This window comes from Myiozetetes cayanensis, unplaced genomic scaffold (genome assembly GCF_022539395.1).
Source record: "Myiozetetes cayanensis isolate MyiCay16 unplaced genomic scaffold, myiCay2020 scf17, whole genome shotgun sequence".
NCBI classification, from domain to species: Eukaryota; Metazoa; Chordata; class Aves; order Passeriformes; family Tyrannidae; genus Myiozetetes; species Myiozetetes cayanensis.
Genome location: NW_026087378.1, coordinates 15,909,438 through 15,935,929, shown reverse-complemented (window position 1 = coordinate 15,935,929; position 26,492 = coordinate 15,909,438). Strand labels below are relative to the sequence as shown.

The 26,492-nt window shown below is 53.3% G+C and overlaps 1 long non-coding RNA gene across 3 annotated transcripts; it reads left to right on the top strand.

Annotated features, from left to right (window-relative positions):
• The first annotated feature begins 577 nt into the window (after positions 1-577).
• On the top strand, positions 578-23,091 carry LOC126638577 (uncharacterized). 3 transcript variants are annotated; one of them, XR_007628633.1, is made up of 4 exons: positions 578-661; positions 5,597-5,685; positions 6,916-7,060; positions 8,686-23,091. It is a non-coding gene; the product is annotated as an uncharacterized LOC126638577 (long non-coding RNA). The 3 variants fall into 3 exon arrangements; XR_007628634.1 differs by lacking the exon at positions 6,916-7,060; XR_007628635.1 differs by lacking the exons at positions 5,597-5,685; positions 6,916-7,060 and adding an exon at positions 1,725-1,850 and having other exon boundaries at positions 599-661.
• Positions 23,092-26,492: the final 3,401 nt, after the last annotated feature.

Genomic DNA, 26,492 nt, shown 5'->3' with positions numbered 1-26,492 from the left:
AATGATTTCCCATGTACCTTTTCATCCCTAAACCTTTCCTAGGGACAATATCTGGTCACCCCATTTCAGGTAGGGGCTGGTTCTCCCCTCATGTCTATATTCAACACTTTCTCCCATCCCACAAGAAATAACACAAAGTTTTGGATGCTCATCCTGATGTGCAACCTAATACAAATGAAATTTAGTGGTTTTTTCTCAAACCTGGAACATTTTACAAGTGTGTAGGGCTGTGGCATTAACTTTTAGGAATCCTGGGTGAAAAATATGCTGGTTTTAATACAAAATACTGTCCTTTTCCTAAGGATTTAGAATGTAACACAGTGAGGAAAATAAAAGTGTAAATGAGGAGGCAGGGAGAGGCAACCAGGAGAGCTCAGGAGGTGACAAGGCTGCTGAAGCCTTTTAAACAAATATTTTGGCTATTACAACAATTTTAATGACCCAGTAAAGGATTTTGGGGGGTTCTTTTCCTGCCTGGTGCCTGTGGGGCTGGAGCAGGGCTGGGGAGCTGTTTCGCATCCCGCCCCCCCCAGGCTCATCCAACAGCAGAGGGTGCTCATGCACTGCCGTGCAAATCCTTCTTCTCCTTCAGCCATCTTAGGAGGAATATTTTCCTTCCCTGCAGTCTCCATTTTATGGTTCTGACGCAGAAAATAAGCAGGTCAGCACAGGGAGGAGGGAGGATGGGGTGGGGGGGAGCGGGGGTGGGATGCGGGATGTCCCGAGGCAGAGCTTGGCAGTGATTTCCTGGGAGCCAGGGCAGGATGTGGGGCTGGAGGCGGGGAGGCAGCAGGGGACTGGTACCCAGGGGGATGCAGGGTGAGAGGATGGAGGGCAGGGATGGCAGGACTGGGGAGGGGGGATGCAGAGAGGGGTGGCATTTCAGATGAACTGCTGCTTGGAACCCCCCCTGACAGCCCCCAGGGCTGGGTGGTGCCCCCCTCCCTCTATCCCTCTCTCCCTCCATCCCTCCCTTCATCCCTCCCTTCCACAGGATGCTCCAGCTGCATTAGTGCTTTTTTTAACCCCCGTCTCCACAGGAGGCTGAGCAGACCCCCCCAAACTGCCTGGAAGCAGGATGGAGCTCAGCTTTCAGCCCTTGTCCGGGTTTCCCAGCCGAGAGGGACTTTCCTGTTTTCATTGTTCAGGACACTGAAATCTGTCCTTGTTCTTTCTTTCCTTCCTGCCTGTGCATGTTTGGGGGGGAAGGTTGTTGCCCCTGGTCTGTCACCAACAAATCCTGGTAGCAGCACCTTTCCCAGCAGTGTGGAGAGTCCCAGGAGAGCTGCCAGCATGCAATATTGAGCAACTCTTGTCATCATCTCTATCTGGAGGAACTTTTTTTGTGTTGTTCACCACTGCATCCTTCATGTCCTGCAGTGCTATGGGCTGAGCAGGCATTTCCCAACCCAGGATATGAAGCAAGCCAGTGATCCAAACTGCTGGAGGCTTCTCCCACTTCACTGAACCAACCAAAAATGGATGCTGGGGGCTCAGAGCTAGACTGAGGGATCTCTGGTCCCTTCCTGGTCCCTGCATCTCTGTAAGCTCTTGCTCTGGCACAGCACATCTCTCCCTTCTATGAGAGGTCTGTGAACTTCCATAGGGCTCCTGGGATTTTCTGTGGGTTTTCCAGGCTAAGGGGTGCACTTTAAGGGCTTTTGGGTTTTTTTTTCTGGCATCTCAAACCTGAGAACCAAGCTGCTGGGCCCTCGCCCTTACAGGGGAATTAACTTCCAACCAGCTCCAAAATCCGCCTGAGGTGTGGATTAAATATAATGGCCAGTCTTCGCGAGCGAAGATCCGGGGAAGGTCTTTCCACCTTCCAGCCTGCGCATTGGATTTTTTAGGTGAGACACAGTGTGCGCGGAACTGAGCCCACCCTTTAATCCTAAGGTTCATCTGCCGGGGCCAAGCGAGCTTGGACGGTGGCAGCGAGGTCCTTAGGACGTAGGTGGGTTGCCTTTAAGGGCTAACGAGCCCCACCTGCCCGGGAGTGGCCCTGACCGGGAATCGAACCCGGGTCTCCGCGGTGATAGCGCGGCGCCTTTACCCCCTAGACCACCAGGGGCTCCACAAGGTGTGGATTAAATACTTAAAAATTGGGCCAAGTCCATCAGCAAAAGTTTCCCTGGGAAAGCTGACTTGTTTCCAGCCCATTTAGATGAGTCTGCACAGGCAGCTCATCCATCAGTGTCAGGGAGGTGGGGGATATCCCTGCAGGACTGCTCCTTCTTACTCAGTTCTATTCCCTCCATGTAGTGAGTCCTGGTTGCTTATCAAGTCCTAAGCCCAGTTTACTCCCAAATCCTTACATCCCTTTTGTTGCTTTCCTTATTAAAAAAAAAAAAAAAAAAAAAAGTGATTTTGCAGCTCAGTGGAGCTCTTTGATTTGTTTTGCTCCACGCTGGTTTTTGCCCTTCCCAGAACCACACAAACCAAACATCACAAGAACCACTGTGGTTCCCTGGGGTAGTTCAGATGAGTATCTTTTCCTTTAAATATCCTAAGCTGAAGCTGCCTTTGTCTGGGATCCTGTGCATGCCTGCATATACGAAAATAGGTCAGTGACTCCGTGCTGGCCCCAGGCGCCAGCCCGGCTGCGGCGGAGGCACCACGGAGAAGCAGCACAGCCATAGGTCAGCTCTGAGCCAGGGATGCTCATCCTCCCTTGCCTTGTTACCGGGCAGCTTCAGGGAATGCTGATGGGCTGGGGGACAGTGCTGGGGGTGCAGCAACCCCGTGCTGCAGTGGGATTGACCGGCACAGTTTGGGTTCTGAGCTGCTTCACCCCCTTTGCCACGATCAGGGGACAGGTCTTGACTTTTGTGGTCGCACTTGGATGGGCACAGACACCCCCCATCCCACTTATTCCAGCTCATGGAGAAGCAGTGAGTTTGTGGGCACCAAGCAGTGGGATGCCCCAGTCATCCCTCCTGAGGTGTGGAGTTGATGGAGTCACAGGAAAGATGCAAAGCTTTTCCATGTGTGAGTCCCAGGAATGCTGGTGGGACTGTTCATGCTGCTGGAGAAGGGATGATTCCAGCCTGATTCCACTGCAGCACAGAGGAGAGGCATTAACAAGGGGTGGGAAAGTGTAGGGGTTGTGAAGTTGTTGGGCATCTTTCTGTCATTCTTCCAGCCCCAAACCTGCAAACACATCTCCTGAAACACTTCCTCCTGTGCCACTCCATGAATCCTATGGAGTTCAGTGATTTGCACTGAGCTTTGATGTGTGGGTGGATATTGTGGAGATCATCTCTGCATTCATTTAAGGCAATGGTTGTCTTTAATGAGGTTACCTTGCTAAAGCCTTCTGTGGATGGAATACTTCTCCTATAAGGAAAGGTTAAGAGAATTGGGATTGTTCAGCCTGGAGAAAAAAAAGGTTCCAGGGAGACCTGAGAGCCCCTTCCAGTGCCTAAAGGGGCTCTAACAGACCTCGAGAGGGATTTTGGACAAGGGCCTGGAGTGACAGGACAAGGGGGAATGGCTTCAAACTGCCGGAGGGCAGGGTTAGGTGGGATATTGGGAAGAAATTCCTCCCTGTGAGGGTGGTGGGGCCCTGGCACAGGTTGCCCAGAAAAGCTGTGGCTACCCTGGATCCCTGGAAGTGTCCAAGGCCAGGTTGGACAGGGCTTGGAGCAACCTGGGCTGGTGGAAGGTGTCCCTGCCCAGGGCAGGGGGTGGAACGAGATGAGCTTTAAGATCCCTTCCACCCCAAGCCACTCTGGGATTTTAATTGACTTTTCATCTAAGCAGAGATCAGCATCTTCCCCTAGGAAGAACTTGCATTTATCACTGCTGTGTTCCTTGTGGGATTCCACCTCCATGCTCCCTGCAGAGTTTTCCCTGTCTGGTGTTGCACAAAAGATGACCAGACAGGCTCACACACACCAGATTTATCCTCAGAATCTGGTGCTAGAGCTAAACATCAGCTATAGCAGTGAAAGTTCCTTTCTGGGGTGTGGGGAGGGGGAATAAACGGGAGAAAAGAGCAAAAAGGGAAAGGGAAAACTCCCCAGTGGCCACCTGGGAATAGTACCACAGCAGGAGTCTCCCTCAACAAGCACTTTCTCCAGCGCAGCAAGGAGTCCCTCAGACACTTTTCCTACTCCTTGAACCTTCCAATTGTCAGTCCTGAGGCTGGGAGTGTTGACTGGAGGCTGCTTTGATTAGGGGCAGGTGCTAACTACCCATTAAGCTCAGCTCTGCCCAGCCCTGGCTGATGTTTAGTGGTTGTTTTAATGACCCTTGTCCCCTTTTGTTGTCCCAAGAGGTTCCCGGGGCGAGGTCACAGCAGAAAGAAAGGGCAGGAAAAGGGAGATCAGCATTCCCAGCAGTTGTAATTACCTCTTCTATTGTAATTGCTTCTAATTACCACACAGCGCAACAGAGCTGTGCTCATTTAGGGAGATAAGGGAGAGGACTTAGGGATCTGCAGGTTAGGCCACTGTGTGGGCTCAGGTTTAGTCTTAGGTCTGGATTTGTCAGCTCTTACAGGAAAAACGACACTCAAAAACCTCTTCTCCCTGGTCTGTCTGCTACACACCCTGTCTGAGAGGAGGAACTTTTTTTCCATAGTCTCCTTGTCCTCCTTATCCTGCTTCCTGGGAATGGTTTTTAGCATCCTTATGACCAGCCAGCAATGAATTAAAATTCTGTGTTTAATTTCTAGAAAAAAAACCAAACATGCTGTCAGTGTCTTTTACCTTCTTGGACAGCAATTATTCCCCCAGGCCTGTTAAATTCCAGCTTTATTCCTTAAGTTTCTGGATAAACTGACCCCGTTCCTGTATGGGAGGCAGCTTTATCATCTCACTTTGATTTAGGGAGAATCTACATAAGGAAAGTTTGGACCTGATGGATCTTTAAGATCCAAACAATGCTTTTCTTTATACAAGTATATGTTCTAGAAAATCTGCTCCATGTCCTTGTTCCCATTCGTGAATGTGGTTGCTTGGCTCCACACCCCCACCCTGCTTTTTTTAAAGGCAGGGGAAAAAAAAAGAAGAGTTAAGAGCTCCCTATTTGTCTTCCCAAAATACCCTGAGCAGGTCTCAGTTGTCCTGGTTTCTTAAGACAGGGAATTCTGGGTTGTCCCTATAGGAGAAATCTGTTGTATTAAATGCATCTGGTAATACTCCAGTGGAAAAAATTATTTTCTCCGGACACATTTAATTCCAAGTGAATAAAATTTTGGCTGTGCAACATCAGTAGGAAAATCTCATCCCGTTTGTTGTTTTTTTTTTTCCTTTCTTCAGTTCCAGAAGTCAGATCTAAATTCTCAAATCTAAAAGATCTCCCATAGCAGAACTGTTAAGTTTTCCCAGTCCTGTTTAGCCTTGCTGTGGGATAATGGGGAGGAAGGCAGTGAGGTAGGAATTGGGAGAGCAGCATCCCCTGTCTGAACTGTGAACCAAAGAGGACGAGCTCCCTAAAGCCATGACCTCGAGTGGAAAATAAATCTGATGCTGTTCCTAACGCTGGAACCTTTAAAAAGTTTGAAAATACAGGAAGGATGGAATAGCTCAGAAGTGCCTGCTCCTGTAATTTTTTTCCTTTTATTGATCAGAGTCCTATTTTTACACTTCAGATGCACTTGGGGCTTAGAGGGCTCTCTCTGGAAGGGATGATGACTCTGCCCTTGCTGATGATTCTTGTGGAAGCATCTCCTGTGCCCAGGTGTGTGTAACCTGAGATTCTCCATTCTCCTCAACTCCTGGATAAACTTATGAGCCCGTTCCTGGCCCTGAAAACATACACTTGGTCTGATATCTTCTAAAGAGGGCAAGTTTAGATGGGATACTGGGGAGAAATTCCTCCCTGTGAGGGTGGGCAGGCCCTGGCACAGGTTGCCCAGAGAAGCTGTGGCTGCCCCTGGATCCCTGGAAGTGTCCCAGGCCAGGTTGGACGGGGCTTGGAGCAACCTGGGCTAGTGGAAGGTGTCCCTGCCCATGGCAGGGGGGTGGAACAAGTTGATCCTTAAGATCCCTTCCAATCCAAATTCTGTGATTGGATCCAAATCCATTCTGTGATTCCTCTTCCTGAGAGCTGTCCCAAGGATGGGGTCTAAGTGCAAAGCTGCTCTGAAGACAGAACCTGCCTGTTCAGAAGATAGTTCTGGTTGCTATAACAAGTTGGTGAGCAGCACGAGAGCAGTTGTTTGTCAGTAACTGCCTGTTTTCTGTCGTGTGGGAGCCCAAAAAGCAGAGTGTTCTGCCCAGTGAGCTGCTCCAGCCATGCCTGTGCTGCTGCAGGACCCCGTGGCACAGCCATGCTCGGTGACGTTTGTCTCAGGAAGCATCTCTTGATCTCTGCTCAGACACATCTCTCTGCCTCATCCTCCTGCTGATTTCTGTGCTTGTCACCGTGTTGGACTCTGCCTCAGGTCAGCAGGAGACAAGTGTTTGATAGCTCTGAAGCCTGGGGGGCTTCAGGCATCATTTAATGCTTTCAGCATCTGATCTTACAAGTGAGAGCTGATGATGACAAAGGGGAAATCTCTGCCCGCAAGTCCCCAGTGCCTGCACACCCCCTGCCCCTACTGAAGGGTCACAGAAGGGTTTAGGTTGGAAGGGATCTTTAAAGGCCTCTAGTCCAAGCCCCTGTCATGGGCAGGGACACCTTCCACAAGCCCAGGTTGCTCCAAGCCCTGTCCAACCTGGCCTTGGACACTTCCAGGGATGGGGCAGCCACAGCTTCTCTGGGCAACCTGTGCCAGGGCCTGCCCACCCTCACAGGGAGGAATTTCTTCTCAATATCCCACCTAACCCTGCCCTCTGGCAGTTTGAAGCCGTTCCCCCCTGTCCTGTCCCTCCAGGTCCTTGTCTAAAACCCCTCTCCAGCTCTCCTGGAGCCCCTTTAGGCCCTGCAAGGGGCTCTCAGATCTCCCCAGAGCCTTCTCTTCTCCAGATGAAAACCCCCAGCTCTCCCAGCCTGGCTGCAGAGCAGAGGGTCTCCAGCCCTGGGAGCATCTCCATGGCATTCTCTGGAGTCCCTCCAACAGCTCCATACCCTTCTGATGCTGCGACCCCCAGAACTGGATGCAGTGCTGCAGGTGGGTCCCACACACCTGCTGCCTCTGACACTAAAAATAATCCTTATTTGTTGCTTGGTACATTGTCCTGGGTGTGATCCTGTGTGGGGGCTCCATCTCTGTGACTCAAAGCAGGGCCTCACATGTGGGTGTCCTCAGGGTGATGGCTCCAGCATATCCTGGAGACTCTGGAGCAGAGATGCACAGAACCAGAGAATTCATTTCTCTACAAGGTGAGTCCTTGTCTGTGGGCAGCTCAGGGAAGTGATTGGTGCCCTCCAGGTTATTTTTCTCAGCATGTGGGTGGCAAGGGAGTACACCCAGAGGGTGTCCAGCACCTGGAAATACCTGATGGCAAAGCTTTCAATACCTCTTGTATGCCCTGACCGGATTTTTTCCTGAGTAGATTTTCTCATGTGCAGCTCCAAGACACAGAGTCCTGGGATCAGAAGTGATCCCAGAGATGGAGAGGTGTTTGCTGTGGCTCAGGAGCAGGGGTTTTTTTGGATCTCAGCAGCTCTGAACAAAGACAGTTTTGGTTCATTGCTGTGTCTGCAAAGCCTGGGTCTGCTTCCTAACGATGCTTTGTTTGTGTGGTTGCAGTGGAAGCTTTTTCCTTTTAAAGCTGTGGCTGTGCTGGACTGCAGAGGGAAAGAATTATTGATGAAACAAGCGGATGTGATGCCTGGGAGGAAGGATACCTATTGTTTTGTCCTGTGGTAAAAGGCTGGAGGTGCTGAGTCAGTGTCCAGGGAGGAAGGAAAGCAGGAGGCACGACACGGAGTGCAGATGCATCCGTCCCTTAGAGGATGGAAACTTGCTGAACAACTGACTGTGCCTCCCCTCGAGCTCTGCTCTGGCTTTATATTTATATTTATATTTATATTTATATTTATATTTATATTTATATTTATATTTATATTTATATTTATATTTATATTTATATTTATATTTATATTTATATTTATATTATATATCTGTGTCTTACCTGGTCTAATATTGATATTCATCTATAAACCCTCTTCTAACATACAGTAACTCCTCAGTATAACCCAGTGCCCTTGTCCCAGGCTGCACTGGAGCTGGGCAGTCACTTCTCAGGGTCTTTTCACTGTTCAAGCTGCAGGTCTTGAAAGAGCTGGAAAAAATAAATCCAAAGAAATCCACTTTCTTTTCCCTCACTGTGGAGACTGTTAAAGCTTGCAGACGTTCCCTGGGATGTGTGTCCCATGCCAAAATAATGTAAAAAAAAGAGAGGGGGCAGAGCTTTTTTTCCACTTTCATGGGTTTTTATGCTGCAGAGCTCTCAGATCTGCCTGGAAAATGCACGTGAGCATCTGTGTGATGAGCTCTGCCCTTCTCTGAGCACACACACACCATCCAGGGGCAGGAAGGACCGTGTTTCCTGGCAGATCTGCTGCTGAGGGAGCACTGAGGTATTGCCTGAAGTAGTTAATTATGTTTGGGGGGAATTATTTGCCTGGATCTAAGCAGAGGGGATGAGCCACACTCCCGGCAGTGAGGTCACAGGGATTTTCAGTGGGTACAACTGGAGACACTTGCAGGACAGAAAACTGCTCCTGCTTAAAGCAAATATTTTAGGAATGTCCTTCTCTATTTTTATGTCTTTTTTTTTTTTTTTTCAGTGTCTGCTGAGAACTTGAGGAAAAGCTTAAACAGGACAAAAGGACAGATTTTGAGTGTGCAGTGGAATATTCTGAACTTCCCGGCTGACACAGATCAGATAAGAGTGACAAATCTGGGGGGGGAATTGACAATATCCTTCTGCTTTTAGGAAGAAAAATACTTCACAGTGGATGTGAGCTGTGGTAGAAGGGATTCATGGGTCTCAGTAAAGTTTGGAAAGAGAATAGAAGGGTCTGTTATGTGGGGAAAAGACATTTCTGGTGTGGTATGGACCATGGAATGTTCCTCTACAGCTGAGGGGGGTGGGGAGGGGGATCTCACAGTGCTGCAGAGATGCTGTTTGCCATCCACAGGGAATTCTGTCGTTCTGAGCCTCTTCGACAGCTTTGTGCAAAGGGATCACTGCTCTGTTTAGTTGTCATCTAAAAATGAGTTGCCTGACTGCATTCCTGGAGTTTCTGGACTGCTTGGAGCCTGGTGGTTTGCTGGCAGTGCTGTGGGATTGCCAAGGAGTGCTCTGAGTGTCTCGGTGTTGCAGTGTTCTGATGGACTTTGAGCAGTCAGGGCTCTACCACGGAATCTTGGAATCCCAGGATCATTGAGGCTGGAAAAGCCCTCCCAGCCCGTGGATCCCCCCTGAGCCCCATCCCCACCCTGTCCCCAGCCCAGAGCACTGAGTGCCACGGACAGTCCTTCCTTGGACACCTCCAGGGATGGGGACTCCAAACCTCCCTGGGCAGCCCCTGCCACTGCCTGACCACCCTTTCCAGGAGAAATTCCTCCTGGTGTCCAACCTGAACCTCCCCTGGCACAGTTTGAGGCTGTTTCCCCTTGTCCACCCTCGACACTGGAGGTGTAAGTGTCACCCAGGCACTGAGTGGGTTGGGCTGGGTCCATCTCAGCATTATGGTCTGCTGAAACCTCTGAGTGGGGAGGAACCACGGAGGGGGTGGAATGTTGCAGTCTGACATTCCTCTGGTGTTTTCCACTTCATGTTTGGGTTATGGTCATTGACTTTTGGGTTCTACAGCTTTAAGGATGCCAAGATACAGTGTGAGAAGCTGCAAAGGATGTACTCAAACCAGAGCATCTTCAACTACACCAGAGCCCCACTGCTCAGCTCTGCCCTGCTCCTCACCCTCCCCCTTCCAAGGGAGGACTTTAAACACTTTTGTGTGGGTTTTTTCCCCCTCTCACCCCTCCTGCAGCCCCACAGCAGCTGTCTCTCCTGTCCTGCAGAAGCTGCCGTGGAGAACCAGGAGCAGCATGAAACAGAATCTGCTCTGTGAGGGTGGTGAGGGAGGAGGCAGAGGAGAAGTCCCAGGAGTGAGAGCAGCAGGGAACAGGCACAAAGGCAGGTATGGGATGAAATGGGTGTTTGGGGCAGCAGAAAGTTTGGTCTGGGTGCAAAGCCCTAGAAGTAGCATGTGGAGCTACAGAAGAAGAGAGAAATGCTCTGGAGCTGGATTCCCAGGGATGGAGGCTTGGGACAGCAAAAGTGGTGTTGCAATTTACTGAGAACAGCAGAGTCCTGAGAGCAGCAATTTGCAGGTTAGCCTGAGGAGTTTTACATGCAGCTGAGGGACAGCTCACAGCAAACCCACCTTCAGCGATGTGCAAAGCCTGTTAGGTACAGAGAACCTTCTTAAACCTGGGGGTCTTCCCGAGAGGCTTTTTGGCTGTGTGAAATTCAGCAATTTGCAGGACACACCAAAGCCTGTGCACCCATTCAGCACTGTATTCCTGTGCTCCATCCCCTCCCTTGGCTTCTTGGGAGGCTCAGGGGGCTGTTGACACCAGAGCTCTTCTCCCCCTTCCCAAGCCATGATGCTGTGCCAGACTCCTCTATTCCAACCACATGCGTTTCAGATTTCTTTGCAAATGTGTTTTAAAAGGGAGGAGGAGGGGGAGGGAGGCCATAAATATTTTTATGAGCTTTCCCAGCCCTGGAGCCTGAACCTGGGAATACCTAAATGAACCTGGGGAATCCTCTGTGCAGTCCTCTGTGGGATTGGCTCTGTGGGACAGCCTTGGGATGACTGTGCAGCCCCAGGTTCCTCTTTCATCCCCTTGACTGTGCCCTTACCTCTGAGTCAATCCTGCATTAGCAGCTACTCCTGCACCAAAGCTGTGTTGCTTTTGGGGAGCAGAAGGACCTGATATTCCTCCTGCCCATGTTTTCATGTTGTCCACTTTCCTTCCCAGCTCCAGACATGCTCAGGGACATGGATGTAGATCAAACTCTGTCACTTTGTGATAGAACAGCCATTTCCTTCACCTTTTTGCAACATCACCCATGAAATTAAGGATATTAATGAGCTTAAGTTTGGAAGCCTCCTGAGCCTGTAGCTACTACAGGCACAGACCTGCAACGAGAGACCAGTGACCCCTCCCAGCAGTTGTGGTTGGTCTGAATTCAACCTTCTGCTTGGTGCAGGAGGTTAATGTGGCTCTGCATGTCCTGTGCTGTCCCCACAGCGTGGGCCTTCTCCCTTTGCCTGCTCCCTGCTACCAGATGCATTCTTTGCTTCCAACATATGGACTCAATTACTGTCCCTCTCCCTTGATTTCCTGCCTCTCTGGGTTTCCTGAAACGCATCCTCTCCTCCTGGCAGCCCCAGCTCCCGCAGTGAGACACTTTGCAAGCCCTCACATTCCTCCCTCCCTCCCTCCTGCTGCTTTGCTGCCTCTGACAAAGGGGTCCTGCTCCAGAGCACGCACAGATAAGGCTGCAGACCCCCACGTTGCTGTCCCTGAGCCCAGGAACCCCAAGGGCTTGGCTCTCCACAGCAAAAATAAATGCCTGCCCAGTGTCTGGCAGGGCTGTTTCCCAGCTCCCCTGGACAGAGGTCCCCACCCTGCTCAGCATCCATCCTACATCACCCTGTAGCTCTCAGCCAGCTGCTTTAGTTGCAAGACACAGGTTTCTTCTTTTTTGTTGTGTTTTTTTTTCCATTCCCTTCTGAGGCTGGGGGCTTTCCAAGGCTCTGTGCTTTGAAAGGAGTATCAAACCACTCTGGATTTCCCCTGGGTGCTGTTTGGCATCTTTCCTGGGCATTTACCCCTGCAAAAAAAGCCCTGTGCCCGTGGCTCCTGCTTTAAAAGCTTTGGAGGAGGGGGGAAGGAGCCCTGCCTTCTCCATTAGGGGTTCTCTCAGCCCTTTCTGCTGCTGGGGGGGAGTCCCAGGCACTGCAGCACCGGGGTGCTGGAAATCCTGAGGAATCTGTGAGCTTATTCAGGGGGCAGGAGGAGGTGGAAATGGTTAAATCACACAAAGGAGCCAGTTAATGATTCCCATCCCCTTGCTGGCATGTTTCAGGATTTGGAAGGGGTCTGGCCAGCAGCTGTGCCAGCATTTGTAGCTCAAAAAGAGCATTTTCTTTCTGTGTCAGCTTTCATCCATGGCCCCTTTGGATTCCCCTGGTTCCTGCAGATACCAGAGTTTTTCCAGGGCTCCTGCTGCTGCAGATCCCTGTGACTTTTCCCTCCCATACCCAGGGATGGAGTTAGATGGGGAGGGGGGTGAAGAAGGCACAGCTTCCTCCCTGCTTTCTTCCTGTCCCATCCTTCCCCGAGCAGAGGAGAGGCTTTTTCCCAGGATCCAAATGACTTGGCAGCACTTGTGAATGGAAGGAAAAGCTGAAGAGCTGCACTTCTGAACCCAGGAGTGCAGGGGAGCAATTTGGGATGCATCGTCTGCATCTGAGCAGTCCCACAGTCACGTTCAGCTGCAGGAGCCTCATTGTGTAACAAGATTTATATGTTGTATATGTGTGCCTTTTATAGATATTGTGTACTGTGTAATAAGCTGTGTTATAACAAGCCTGGACACTGTGCCCAGGTTCTCTCTCTAAGGTCACTGAGCCCCAGGACACAGGAATAGGTTGTCCCTGTGCTGTTGTCTCAGCTTCCCTCAAGGATGGTGCCTGTTCTCTCCTGGACTGCCCCCCCTTGGAATTGGAACAGGCAGGCCGGGGAAGTGGTGGTGTCACCATTCCTGGGAGTGTTCAAAAACTCTGGATGTGGCACTAGAGAACACGGTTTAGTGGTGACTACAGTGGTGCTGGGTTTATGACCTGAGAAGTCTTTTCAAACCTGAATGATTCTGGGATCACCTCAAATGTAGCACCTCCCCAACTTCCTCCTCTCCTTCTCCTGGTGTCTTTTTCTTATTGCAGGCAGTGGTGGAAGGAAGGAGAGGGAAAAGCCCAAATTTCTCAGTTCAGATATAAAGGGTGTTTAAAAATCCTTGATTTTTTAAATCAATCACTAAATCTGGAGGGAAGTGAATGAAGCACAGAGGTGAGGTAGGAACCCTAATTATCCAAGACACAGCATCCTTCCTCAGCCTTCCAGACACCTTCTCTGGCTTGGGATGAGTTCAGCCTAAAATTCCCCATTGGGCCACTGCCCTGTCTCATCCTCAGAGACCCTTTGCAGCCACCCAGAGCCTCCCCAAGCAGAGGGGTCAGTGTAAAACTCTCAAAAGCCCTACTGCATGTCACTGCTGTCACTCAAACCTGCCCCCAAAGATTTGAGACCCCCTCTGTGAGTTAATTTGGACTGGTTTGCTCCAAGAGGAGCATCCCTGCCAACCAAGCCCATGGTGAGAGGTGTTGTGTCCCTCCTAAGAGCCCCCCCCCAAAGCTCTGGGGACTCGGGGGGTGTAGACCTGCCCCCTCAATCCTTACAGCCTCCCTTCACTAGCCCAAAAGCCGCGTCTGGTAGCCAGGTTTCATGCCCCACCCCAGCGCGCTGGAGCTGTCCCTGCTCCCCCGAGCCGGGGTTTTTGGGGTGCCGGCTGTGGGGCCGCGGGGCCGGGCTGGGGGTGCCGGCAGGTGGCAGCCTGGGCAGGCAGCAAGCGCAGTTTCTCGCAGATGTTTAATGGGATTGTCGAGCTCTGGGATTCATCGGGAGCTGTTGTCACGGAAACGGAGATCTGCGAGAGCCCGGGCGCTCGGAGTTAACCCCCTCAGTGCCGGGGAGGATCGGCAGAGAGGGGAGCGATTGGTGCCAGGAGCTCCCAAACTCCACCTGGCTTCGTAGGGGCAGCGGGAAGGTGCTGTTTTATTTAGGACTAGGGGTTTAATTGCCTCATAGAATCTGCCTCTGTGCTGTTGGAGCACAAGGCTGAGCCCCAGTGCTCCAAGGGGGATGTTCCATATTCTGCCAGGGTGTCCCGGTCCTCTCGTTTTTAAGCCTGGGAGACTCCCACACGAACAAGAGGGGCCCGATGGGTGCAGGTCTCCCGGATTCCCAGCTTGTGGGAGGAAAATATCCTCCTAATGCCTGATCCCAACACATCCCATCCTACTCGGCACCTCCTCTGGGGCTGGGGCTGGACAGGAGAGGGCATCAGAGCTGCGCTGCCACGGGGGTGGCGGCGGCACATGTGTCACCCCCGCACGTGGCTCCCCCCGGGGTGACACCCCTGATGCCGGGGAGGACGAGCAGCTGTGACCGGGATAATCTCCTTAGCGGCCTGAGCACCAGCACGGGAGTGAAAGGGAGATTAGAGGGCAGGGGGGCATTAGCAGCCCGGGATGCTCAGGGGAAAGGCGCAAGGAGACAACTGGGCCAAGCAGAGAGGGAGAGGACCCTGGGGGAGATCAGTGGAGCAGCCAGAGAGGCCTCCAAGGGCAGCAAATAACCCAACAGCTGGGGGCTCTGAGGAAGTGAAAGACTTTAGAAAACGTGCCCAGAAATCCTTGTGAAGCCATCCCCCCCTTCCCTCTCCTCCCCAGGAGGAAGGCGTTGCCAGGCAGTCTGCCTCCTAATTCAGTCCCTCCCATCCAGAGCGGGGGAGGTGGATGCCTTCCAACCCCCCATCATACCCACAGGGCATGAAAACATTCCCTCAAAGCATATTCAGACCCACTGGATTCTACCTTGTGGAGGAACAGGACATGGAATATTTATTGTCCTTTTCCATGATACAATCGGGAAAAGATGCTGTTTTCTGTAGCAGAGCAGGGTGTGAGGCTGTTGCTCTCAAAGTCCAGAGGCTGGGCTTTGTTTCCTGTTCCTGCCACATCAGTGTCACGGGGTTCTGTGTTTTTCTTGCTGGGGGGTAACAAGGCTGGAATGATGGATGTCTTACAGGAAGCTTTGCAGTCCTGCAGCCTGTCCTGCCAGAGCAGGGGAGCATGGCAGGGTAGTGCTGCTCACTGAGCTGTGCCTCCTCTGTGCTTCTTCCCACAGGGAGCTCCAGGGCTGGGAAGGGATGGAAAAAACAGTACCTACTATTACTATTCACTGTTTGTTCCTTCCTCTCAGCTGTCAAGGAAACCATGGCACGGTCCACATACCCAGCTGGTATTGCTGTGGTTGCTGACGTGGACTGTCCTTTTAATCCATATCCAAAATAGCTTCTCCACCCCTCCATTTGTGCTGGCTCACAGAGCACCTTCCACCGTGCCATGGTCTGTTCTCTTGCCCGGGGATGTGGTTTGGAATGCCAAATTTTTCTTAGAATCATAAAATCACAAAGTAGTTCAGACTAAAAAGGACCTTTAAAGGTCATCCAGTTCCACCTCCTGCCATGGGCAGGGACACCTTTCACTAGTCCAGGTTACTCTAAGCCCTATCCAACCTGGCCTTGGACACTTCCAGGGATCCAGGGGCAGCCACAGCTTCTCTGGGCAAGCTGTGCCAGGGCCTCCCCACCCTCACAGCCAAGAATTTTTTTCCTATATCTAGTCTGAATCTCCCCTCTTGGTTTAAAACCATTTCCCTTGTCCTATTACTACAGGTCCTACTACAAAGTCTTCCAGGCTAAGGAAGCAGAATCCCAGTGTGAAGAGATGTTAAAGCAGCTCTTGTGCTGCTGAAAGTGGTCCCTGCATGGGAGATTCTGGGTAGAGGGGTTGTGATGAGCTCAGGGTGGAAAAGAAAGCAGAAAAAAGCGGGACCCAAAGTGGAAGCGAGGAAAGGCAGTGCCAGATCTGTGCCACATAAGTGACCACAAGCTGGTGACCAGGGCAGAAGAGTGGGGGAGGAAGATCTCTGAGCCAAGTATTTGGAAAATGAAAACCAGAGTAGAGATGTAGAAGAGGTGAAGATACAACTTTTCTCTCTCACATGCAGGAGGAGGGACAGGAGAAGCACGGAGAGAAGTCTCCAGCTGAATTCACACAGCCTACAGTGGCAGTGGGGTGTTTGGTTCTTTTACTTGCAGAAAAGGGCAGGGATTTAAAGTAACATTGAGGGGCTGGAGCTTGTCTGGAGAAGGGAACAAAACTTGGGGAGGGTCTGGAGTGCAAGTCTGATGAGAAGCAGCTGAGGGAGCTGGGGGGGCTCAGCCTGGAGAAAAGGAGGCTCAGGGGGGACCTTCTCACTCTCTACAGCTCCCTGACAGGAGAGGGGAGCCAGGGAGGTGGGGGTATTGGGCTCTGCTCCCAGGGAACAAGCTACAGGACAAGAGGAAACGGCTGCAAGTTGTGCCAGGACAGGCTCAGGTTGGATATTAGGGAAATTTCTTTACTGAAAGGGTAGTCACACTCTGGCACAGGCTGCCCAGGGCAGGGGTGGAGTCACCATCCCTGGAAGTGTTAAAAAGTCATGTGGGTGTGGCACCTGGGGACATGGTTTAGTGGTGGCCTCGGCAGTGCTGGGTTAAAGGTTGGACTCGATGATCTCAGAGGGTTTTTCCAACCTAAACAATTCTGTGATTGTAACAGGCTATTCTGCCTTCTGGCCTCAGCAGAGTCCAAGGCTAGTCCCTGGCTAGCATAGCCTTGCTGCCCCCTCAGCAGCTTGGCCTCTGTGTGGCAGATGTGTCTTGGTGCTGTGACACGTGGGGTGTCCCTGTCCCCCCTCCAGAGTCAGGCTCGGTGTCCGTGAGCAGCAGCCCAAACCCTGTGTGTATGACCCTGGCACCACGTGTGCTCCTGTACAGCACCTCATCTGTTAGTGATGGCGTGCCCTGTGACCCACTGACATCTCCCCGGCTTGGTTTCACCCTCCAGCCCTTTCCCAGAGGAGCACTGTGTGCTCTGCCCACGGGAAGCTCTCCTGCTGTAATCCAAACCCTGGCTGTCACAGCCATTCCAGACCCAGCTTCCCCTGGAGGAGGAGGATTTCCCCTTCCACACCTGCAAAAACAAGGGGCCCTGACTCACTGCCTACAGGGTGCAAGAGCCATGAGGACTCCACTTACAGCTTGCTCGTGGAGGTAGGAGCTGGGACAGGGGGCACCAGGCATTATGCCTGTCCCTGTGGGATTTCCCTCCCCTACCCTTTGGGTTTCCTCCTCTTTTGCTCCATTCAGAAGGTGGTTTCAGTGCAGTGCACTGTGGTCCTGTCATGGTTGAACCCTGGTGAGCAGCTAAACACCACCAGCTGCTCAGTGACTGAACACCTGCCTGCCAAGGGGAAGTGATAAATGAATTCTTTGTTTGCTTTGTTTGCATGCTCAGCTGTTGCTTTACTTATTAAACCACCTTTATCTCAACCCACCCCCTTCCAGTTCTACCCCCATCCCACTGTGAGGACTGAGGGGCTGTGTGGGGCAGAGCTGCCCCCTGGGGTTAACCCACACCAGGTCCCAACCCCCCTACTGGTTTGCTGCATGTGTTTGCAGAGGATCCTGCTGGACCCAGTTCTTCCCTGAGTCCTCCTCCCCATGACCCTCCTGTCTGATGTTCTGTGGTCCCCAGGAGCTCTGCCAGTGGGATGTATTGTCCTCCTCCATCCCCAGTTGTCAGGACATTTCTCCATCCCCTGTCACGGAACCCCCTTCCGAGCAAATCGGGAGCTCAACGTGTGAGCCCTGTCAGCTCTGATCTCTGGTTCCCATCCTGCCCAGGCAGCTGTGTCTATTCAGCCACGAGCAGCTCTGTCCCTAGACTGTGAAGGAATGGGAAAAGCCGCCGAGTTTCTCCTTAAAGGAGCCGTTGTCGGGAAATGAGGTCAGGGAAAGGGGAATGCTGAGCAGGTCACTGAGGGACCACGGCAGGGCACTCGCACAATAGCTCAGTGTCCTCCCCCGGTCCGGCTCAGCTTTTGTCCCACCCTCAGAACTTCAGCCGAATCATTCAGAACTGGTTTGTGGCTGAAGTGACTCAGCCAGTGTCCTTTTGTGTCACCTCGATGTCACAGCTTTGCCATTTGCTCCCCGGCACACGGGGAAGTGAAGGCAGGAAATCAATCCCAAATCCATCACCGCTGGCCCGGGCAGCCACAGGAGAGAGCCAGGGCTGGGCTGCAGCGGGGGACTCTGCTTTCTGGTGCACAGAGCAGACACATCACCCCTTGTCCCAGTCTCCCCCAGTCCCTCCCCCTTGTTCCCTGGATGTGGGAGAGGAGATGATAATGCTCGTCTCTAACCCAGGTTAGAGATGGAAGCAGCTTGCATCTCTGCTAGTGGGCAAAATCATGCTGGGACAAAAATCCACGTATTGTGGGGAGAAGGCAGCAATTTCCAAATCCTCCCAAAATACTTTGTCAGTCCTGTACAAAGCCACTGAGATCTCAAAGCAGATCTGCAGGGGATGACCAAAAATAGCATCTTTGGGCAGGGGGTTCCAGCCCAACAATCCCTTGGTCGAGCCATAAATACTCTTTGCTTAAAATGCTATTAATGTTCAGTAACTCCAGTGTTTTCCTGTCCTCCTGCTGCTGATGGCATGTTGATGGAATCTGCCTGGTTTTCCCAAGGGGTCTCTTGCAATCTCCTAAAGAAGCTGAGCTCCCATGGGAGGAGAGGAAGATTTCTACGTGGCTGCAACCTGGTATTTAACTGGCTAAAAGGCAGAAAACAAAACACAGCAGGAAGACTGAGAATGGTAGGGATATTTCTGACAATATTTCAGTAGGAAAAACAAATTACTGACTTGAAGGGATCAGAGGGTCCTCACCTGGATGCTTGGTGGCTTATAGGACCACAAAGATGCTCTGAGAGCTGGACCACCTCTGCTCTGGAGCCAGGCTGGGAGAGCTGGGGATTTTCATCTGGAGAAGAGAAGATCCCAGGGAGACCATAGAGCCCCTTCCAGTGCCTCAGGGGACTTGAGGAGAGGGACTTGGAGGGGCAGAACATGGGGAATGGCTCCACACTGCCAGAGGGCAGGGTTAGATGGGATATTGGGGTGACGAGGCCCTGGCACAGGTTGCTGTGGTTGCCCCATCCCTGGAAGTGTCCAAGGCCAGGTTGGATGGGGCTTGGAGCAACCTGGGCTAGTGGAAGGTGTTCCTACCCATGGCAGGGGATGGAAATGGAAGGTTTTTAAGGTCCTTTCCAACCCAAACCATTCTGTGATTTTATGATCTCAAAGGATTTGTTCTACTCTCTGTGCTTTTCCCTTTTAGCTCTGTGAACACAGGGATGATGCTCCAAGCTGACCATTTCCACTTGGAGCAAAACATGGGGTGTGGGGGGGGTCAGTGCAATGTCAGTGCTGCCCTGCAGCAGTTTAAACCCCAAATTCCCTCTGAGATCTAGAAATCTCTGAGAAAGGAAGAAGAGGAGAGAAGAGCAACCACAGCAGTAGCTTTCTTTCTGTTTGAAACACATTGTGCTGCCTGCAGCTCTGGTTCCCCTGCCTGAGGAGGGACCTCGTGAGCTAGATCAGATGCAGACTTAATTCAGGAAAGGGATGTGGAGGAGACATGTGAAATGATAAACTGAAGATGTTTTCCCCAATTGTAAGCAAGAGCTTGAATGGAGCTGGGAGGGGCAGCCTTAAATGTCAAGCTGTCATTTCACAGCCCTCCCCTTCACAGGATGTTGCGGATGCTTATGGTTTACCCAGGTTAAAAAAAGCCGTGGAATACATTCATGGACTAAAAAGGTGGGAGGATATGAGAAAATTCACTGGTGAGAGAGATGAGAGAGTGTCGGTGGGGGTGTGAGGGAGCAATTAGGAGCTGCAAGGAGCGGAGGGGAAGGGAGGGAGGAAGGAAAGTAGGGAGAGAGGGAGGAAGCAGTCTGCCGGGTTCATGCTGTGTCGGGAAGGCGCTTGGTTGGGGGGAGAGACGGGCTGTGGGAGGAGGATGACTCTGCCCAGAGGAGCAAGAAGCTGCTGCTGCAACTTGGGGCTCAGGAGAGGAGTTGGGAGCGTGGGAGAGCCTGGATGCAGAGTAAGCCCTGAGGGGAGAAGGGGCTGCTGGATCAGAGGAGGGTTTGAAGAGGGAGGAGGACAAGCAGTGCATTGAGTACAGGCTCCTGCTTCCTTTCAGCCCTGTCTAGCTTTGCCACAGCCCAGCTGGCAGCTGGGGGGACACCCCCACCCCCCTCCTTCCTGCTGCAGCCCCGAGGGGATCCGTGCACAAAGCCTGGCAGCTCTGAATGCTCCCTGTGTTGTCTGCACACACCAAATGTTTCATCTCTGCTCAGTGCCAGACCCCAAGGGCTGTGACACACCAGCAGCACCCACGCAGGGCCCACACGCTGGGGTCCAGCTCCAAAAAAATGCCCACCCCGAGCAAGGGACACCTTGCCAGCAGATCTCGAAGGGGAAGGGAGATGAGGGATGTCCAGGTTTGGAGGCTGTGGGTCCCTTCCCAGCCAGGCTGTGTGTGTGACCTGTGTGTGTCAGACCTGCTGTGCACACAGAACAAGTGCTGTCTGAGCCATCCCCTGTGCACAGCCCACGTTTCTCTTGCTTTACTGGTTTCTGGGGTAGAGGACAGACCCATAAGTGACGTCTCCTGCCCACTGTGCCACAACTTTATTTGGGGCTGCAGCTGGGAGCGGGGCAGGGAGAGACAGATGCACCAAGGAGGGGTGAGGGGGAGTTTCAGGGGTGGAGGGTAAGAGAGGGGTTCTGGGTTTGTGATCGCTATTTACCAGAGTCTCCAAAAAGCTTTTAAATCCTGTACCTTGTCTCTGTACAATTTCGTGTGCCTGCCTTTGGTGTTTCAGGAGCTGGGGATGACAGCACAGAAGGTTTTCAGCCCTGAAGGAGTTAATCCCTCCCTCCCGCAGCGCCTGGGCAGTAACTGGGACGCTGCTTCTTATCCCTGAGCCGCTCCTCTCCCTTCTGCCGTCTCCTCCCAGTCGTAAAAAATACATCTTCGGAGGCGCTGCAGGCGGGAGAGAGGCCGTGCCGGTGCTGGCCCCGTGGCCGTGCCGGGGCTCAGCCACCACGCTCACCCCGTGCCCTCGTCACCCGAGTGTCCCGGGGCCGGCTGCCGCCCGGCAGCTGCTCTGATTCGGGGTTAGAGCCCGGAGCGCGGCGTCACGGGCTGGATGAGCTCCGGCTTTAAGCCACGAAGGCTTCTTAAGGGTAGACACTGTCTGTGTCTCTAGGGCAACAGAACTGGGAGGCTTACATGGATAAGGCTAAACTGTGGAGCAGGGGAGGGCTCGGGCAGGGCTGGGCTGTAATCTTTGCCAGCACAGCCCTGTGAGAGCCTGGGGGCAGCATCCTCCATCACACCGCCTGTCCTCTCCCATGGGATGCACGAGGGAGGCATGGGAGGCACAGCCTCCTGTGCTCTGGAGTGCCATTTGGGTCACGGTGTTGCCCAGCAGGCGCTACTGTCAGAGCTACCCCTTTCCTCTTGGGTTGGGGTGAGAGCAGGTGGGTGCCTGATCCCTTAATGGGATGCCTTTTGCAGCCTTGATCCCGTGGTGAGAATGTCCCAGCCCTGCAGCATCCTGAGCTCCTGTGGCTCCTCCAGCCCAGTCAGCTGCAGCCCCTGAGGAAGGTGGTCTGTGCCAGAGCTGGCCTGGAGGAGCTTCTCCCCCTGCTTTTAACATCCCCTTGTTTTCAGAATCAAGCAAAAGACCAGCAAAGCCAGCCAGGTGACAAGAGATGGAGGAGCATCTGCTCATGTTGGACATTGCTCCTGGACAAAGGCAGAATGCTGCTCGACCTGTGAGGGCTTTCAGTAAGTAAAATACAGTTTCACTCTGGGATCTGGGCATGATATGGAGGATAATTTATCTTCCTTCTTCCTCCTGGGACTGCTAGTGGCAATTTTTGCATCATTTTAGCTCTCCTGACCCATCTTTGGAGTAGACCCTGTAGACAGCTGAAGCCAAGGGGAGGAACATCATCTGTTGCTCTCACGGTGGAGCAGATTGGGCAGAAAGGCAGGGACAGAGCAAAGCCACAGCCCTCCCTACACACAGCTCCGTGCTGGGGTGACAGTCGGGGAGCCCAGGTCTGGTCTTGCAGGGTGCTGGATCCTGGTGGAGTTTACAGTGGGAACAGCTCTGCCCCAGCTTGTGGCTTCCAGGTGTTGAGCTGTTTTCTTGTTCTGATTTAGCATATTTATAACACTGAAGTAAGAGAGGGATCCATAAGAGCCCAGCATCATCTGGGACTGGCTTACATCCTGGCTGTCACCACATCCCTGAGGGAGGAGACAGGCTGATCCCAGCCCAGGTAAGAGCTGGGGTGTCAGGAAGGTAGAGAAGGAAATAGGGTGGCTGGGAATGCTGGGGGGGGGAAATAGGTAGAAATAGGGAGGGAGAGAAGGCAGGTTGGCACCTTCCAATCTGTGAGAGCCAGCCAGGGAGGGCTGAGCAGGCATAGAGGTGTTGCAGCAGGGTCTGGGGGGCATTGCTGGCGTCACCCAGCACAGGGCAGGCTCTTTCCTGTGGGAACCCCTGTGTGCCAGGGTGCTGCTGGGAGCACTGCTCCCTCCTGGAGTCCCCACTTCGCAGCTTTTCGTTTTAATGCACTTTTCATAGAATCCCAGAATGCTTTGGTTGGAAAGGACCTTAAAAACCATCTCTTCCCAACCCTCTGTCATGGGCAAGGACACCTTCCACTAAAGCACGTTGCTCAGAGCCTTTACAGGTGCTGGGCTGTGCTGTGCAAACCCAGTTGTGTGTGAACCGTGGAGAACAGCTGCAGATGAGCCCTTGGGATGAGGTGGGTGGTGCCTGTGCACAGGAGCTTTGTGCTGGAGAGAGAAAAGGGAGAAAAAGGCTGATCTGACAGGGAAGTGTTGCTGTTTCAGCCTCACAGTCCAGGGGAGCTGTGGTTCCCCCGTTGTGGGGTGGAGCACTAGACACAAGGCTTGACTCCTTCCCACCCCCCTGGAAAAGAATGAGGGAGTCAAAAAGGGCAGGTAGGATAACTAAAGCATCAGTCTCTCTGCTCTCCTGGTGCCTGGGGCATCAGATGGCTCCTTGTGGGGCTGTGCCATCCTCATTTCGGGGGGCTGGTGGGCTCTGCCAGGCTGATTAGGGCAGGCAGGAGATGCCAAGTGTCCAAGGCTGCTCTGAGCTACCAAAATGTCCGGAAATCTGCAAATTGAAGGAGAAACTGGGATACGTGAGCTGCATCTGGGCCAGCCTGGAGCCTTGCCTGGGAGCTCTGTATTTTCTTGTACCAGTTCCTTTCATCTAAAGCCTTTTTTCATGGCTTTGCAGCTGTGGGAGAGGGGTGCTCTGGGAGTGCTGTTTGAGAGCTTGTGTGTACAAAAGATGGAGAAATAAACACGATTTTTGCCACAAAAATATGATTTTTGCCTCCATATCGTAACTTTGCTGGTGCAGAGATGAACCTGGAGCCTTGTGGCACTGAGCTGCAGGGACCTCACCCAGACTGGAGCAGCTGTCTGTGGTGCTGCCCCATATCTCAGGGGAAGGCTGGAAATCCTGTTCCCTGCACCAAAAATCCACCTTGGAACACCTGGTGTGGCGCCTGAGAGTCCAGATATAAAGTGGGCTCTGGTGGAGGGGGGTGTCCCCCCTGCCCAAATGTCACCCAAATGCCAGGCAGGTGGGAAGTGGGGAGTACAGGAGCTGCCCTCACTGTCCATGAGGGATATTACTCAGGGATAAACCAGCAACCAGAGCCCTGGTGACACTGCTTGAGCCTTCTTGTCCCCAGAGGTGTACCTACCTGTGTGACAGCTCTGTGACAGCTGTGTCCCTCCCTGTGGCCCCACAGAGGATCCTCCTGCTTGGCTGTCACATCAGCAGGACCAGCCCAGCCACCGGCTGAGCTTAGAGGTCAAACCAGGCAGAACTGGGCCAGGCTGCAACTCCCTGCTGCTCTGCTGGGATGAAGGACACCTTCTCCCAGATGGCCACTTTGGAGGGACAAATGTTCATCCACGTGGCCCTGGCTTGGTGGCACAGGAGAAGCTTGTCCTTGGGACTGGTTCTGTGTGGGAGGCTGGAGCCAAGGGGGAAAGGCTGCATGGACAGCTGAGCCTGGGCTGTGTTCCTGGTCCTGGGGACAAGTGCACGTTGCAGAGGCTGTTTTGGTACCAAAGTCCTGCTGGCACCTCATGGTAGGTACCCCAAGGCGTGTCCAAACCCCATCAGTGGCCATCCCTGTCCCTCTGCTGCTGAGGTAGCACTGCCTTTACCCCCTGCCTGTGGTGGGGATCAGCCCCTCCTCCTGTCCCTACCTCCACGGTGGTGGTAGGACATCCCCAAGAGAGGTCCTGGAGCTGTTCCAGTCCCTCCTCCTCATCCTCAGTCAACTTCTGTGCCTTCCCCATCCCCCCACAGGCAGTTGGGGGGGGGGTATGGCCACCAGCCAGGCTTGTGTCCCAGAATGACTCTGCCTTTTCCCCACTCCCCTTTTCTCTTTGAGGTGTCCCCCAGCAGGTGTGGGGTGGAGCCAGCCACACAGCACTGGCTCCATGGGGCTTTTGGGAGCAGGTCCCCACCAGCATGGGCACACAGGGGACTGCTGGGATAATTTAAAAATGAGGGCAGAGACCTGATTATTGCCCTAGTTTTTGTCAAGTCTCGGTTTGGGTTTTTTTAGCAGCCTTTTGATGAGCTTGTCAATGACAAGTTGCTAATTGGGGAGTGGGAGGCCCATGTTGTCCCGTGAAAACAGAGGGAAAAAAAGAGCAGGGATAAAATAATTGTTTAAATCTGGCACTGGGCCTGGCCAGAGGGACCCAGGGGATGGAGAGAGGCCAGGCTGGGGTGGCCTCAAGAGGGGCAACGGGGCTGGTCGCACATTGAGGGGTGGGGACACCCCAGATCTCTGCAGAGCTTGGTAGAGACCCCAGGAGCTTCAGCAGGAGGATGTGTCCCATTGCCCTGGGGTGCTGAGCAGCGGGGGAGGACACTTGGGTTCTAACAACATGAAGCACCCACCAACCACCCTGTGGAGCTCCAGGCTCCACATTTTCTTATTCCACCCTCCCTACTGTATTTATTGATTTATAAATTCCATACATGCACTGCTGGGCTAAGGAGTACATTGCAGAGCACAAACTAAAACATAAATTATAATAGGAAGGGATACACATGAAAAAAAAAACCAGTATTTTAAAGTATTTTTGAAGGGTTTAGCGGTACAAAATCCATTTTCTTCCTGCACCCCAGTGGACTATTTCGTGCACCCCACTGTGGGGACCAGGGGGTTGGAGGGAGACAGCCCGACCCCCTCCCTACCTGGCACCCAGAGCCCCTTCCCCATTCCCCCTCTTTCCCCTCACCGGATGCTGCCCTGCACAAAGCAGCCTTGTCTGCCTCTTCCTCTCCCTCTCCCCACATCTGGCTGCTCTCCCTCCCTGGCGCCCGTCCCGTCTCTCTCCGCAGAGCAAACACCCTCCTTCTCATTCATCTCGGGGGGGGTCAAGCCCCCACGTTGCCCTTGCAGCTCGCAGGGACCCCCCCGGCTGTGCCCTGCTCTGGAGGTGACGGGGAGGATGGCAGGGTCCCCACCCCCCGATTTGGCACCCACCCACGTCCTGGGGACCGGCCGTGCAGCTGCCCCTGGAGGGAGTGGCGGGCACTGCTCCCCAAAGCCCGCCGGTCTCACGGGGGTGTCCTTGCCCTCTGGCACCACTCGCCTTCACTGGCTTCTTTTCCGGGCTGTGTCACTTGGGGTTCGCAGGGAGGGCTCCCCTCAAACCCCGAATCAAATCCTGATGAGGCATGAACCGTGTGGGGGAGGAGGGGAGTTCCCCCGGCTGTGTCTCTGCTCCCCAGCGATTTCCAAACCTCGGCCAGCACGATGACCACTGTGACATCCACACTCCTGTTCCCTGCAAGGGGAACATGCCCCATCATTCCCTTTTCTTCTTCCAGATGCCCCGGCAAAGCTCTGGATAGTGCTCACATGGAGAGAGGGTCCAAAATCCCTTCCCTAAACTGGGCATGGCCACTTTTGGCATGTACCAAAGGGACAAGGACTGGGTAAGCAGTGCTGGGTGGCTTTTCTTGGCTTTTTTTTTTTCGCTGGGGTTTTTCTGAAGCTCTGCTTCTGCCCCAGCTCCCCGGAGCTAACGAGGGGTGAGGGCATCCCTTTTGGGAATTAGCCCTGCCCTGGCTCTGCACTTCCAGGGACTCCCCAGGGATGGGTTTGGGGAGGCCAGCACTGGGTTCTGGGGGACAGAGGGTGTGTCACACACAGAGGCAGTGTCACACACAGAGACCAAGCCATGGGCTGGCTCTGCCACCAGCAGCAGCTCGGTGACAGTGACGGTGGCAAGTCCCACCCACAGCACCACAGGGGCCACAGAAAGTTCCAGTAGGGCAGGAGGGCATCGGGGTGGATGCACAGCAGTGTCCCCTTGGAGCTGAGCCCCTCCAGCTGCACCGTGTCCCAACAGCGGTGCCTGTGCAGCGTCTGCCTGTTTTGACTTCACCTCTCCTGGCATCACTCCCCTTCCCTGCCCTCTCCCAGCTCCATGACTTCAGGTCCCGGCTGGCTCCCTGGCACTCATCTCCTCTGGCACCCTGCCACCAGCACGGCTGGGAGGAGGGCTGTGCCCCGCGGGAAGGACAGACAGACACACAGAGCGTTCTCCCAGCAGCTCCTGTCACCGCACAGCAGAGGCCACTGCGAGGTCACACAGGCTGCGAAAGGGCAAAACCCCACCACATCCTATTTTGTCCAGTCTCCCACAGCCTGGAGAACGGCTGAGGGCT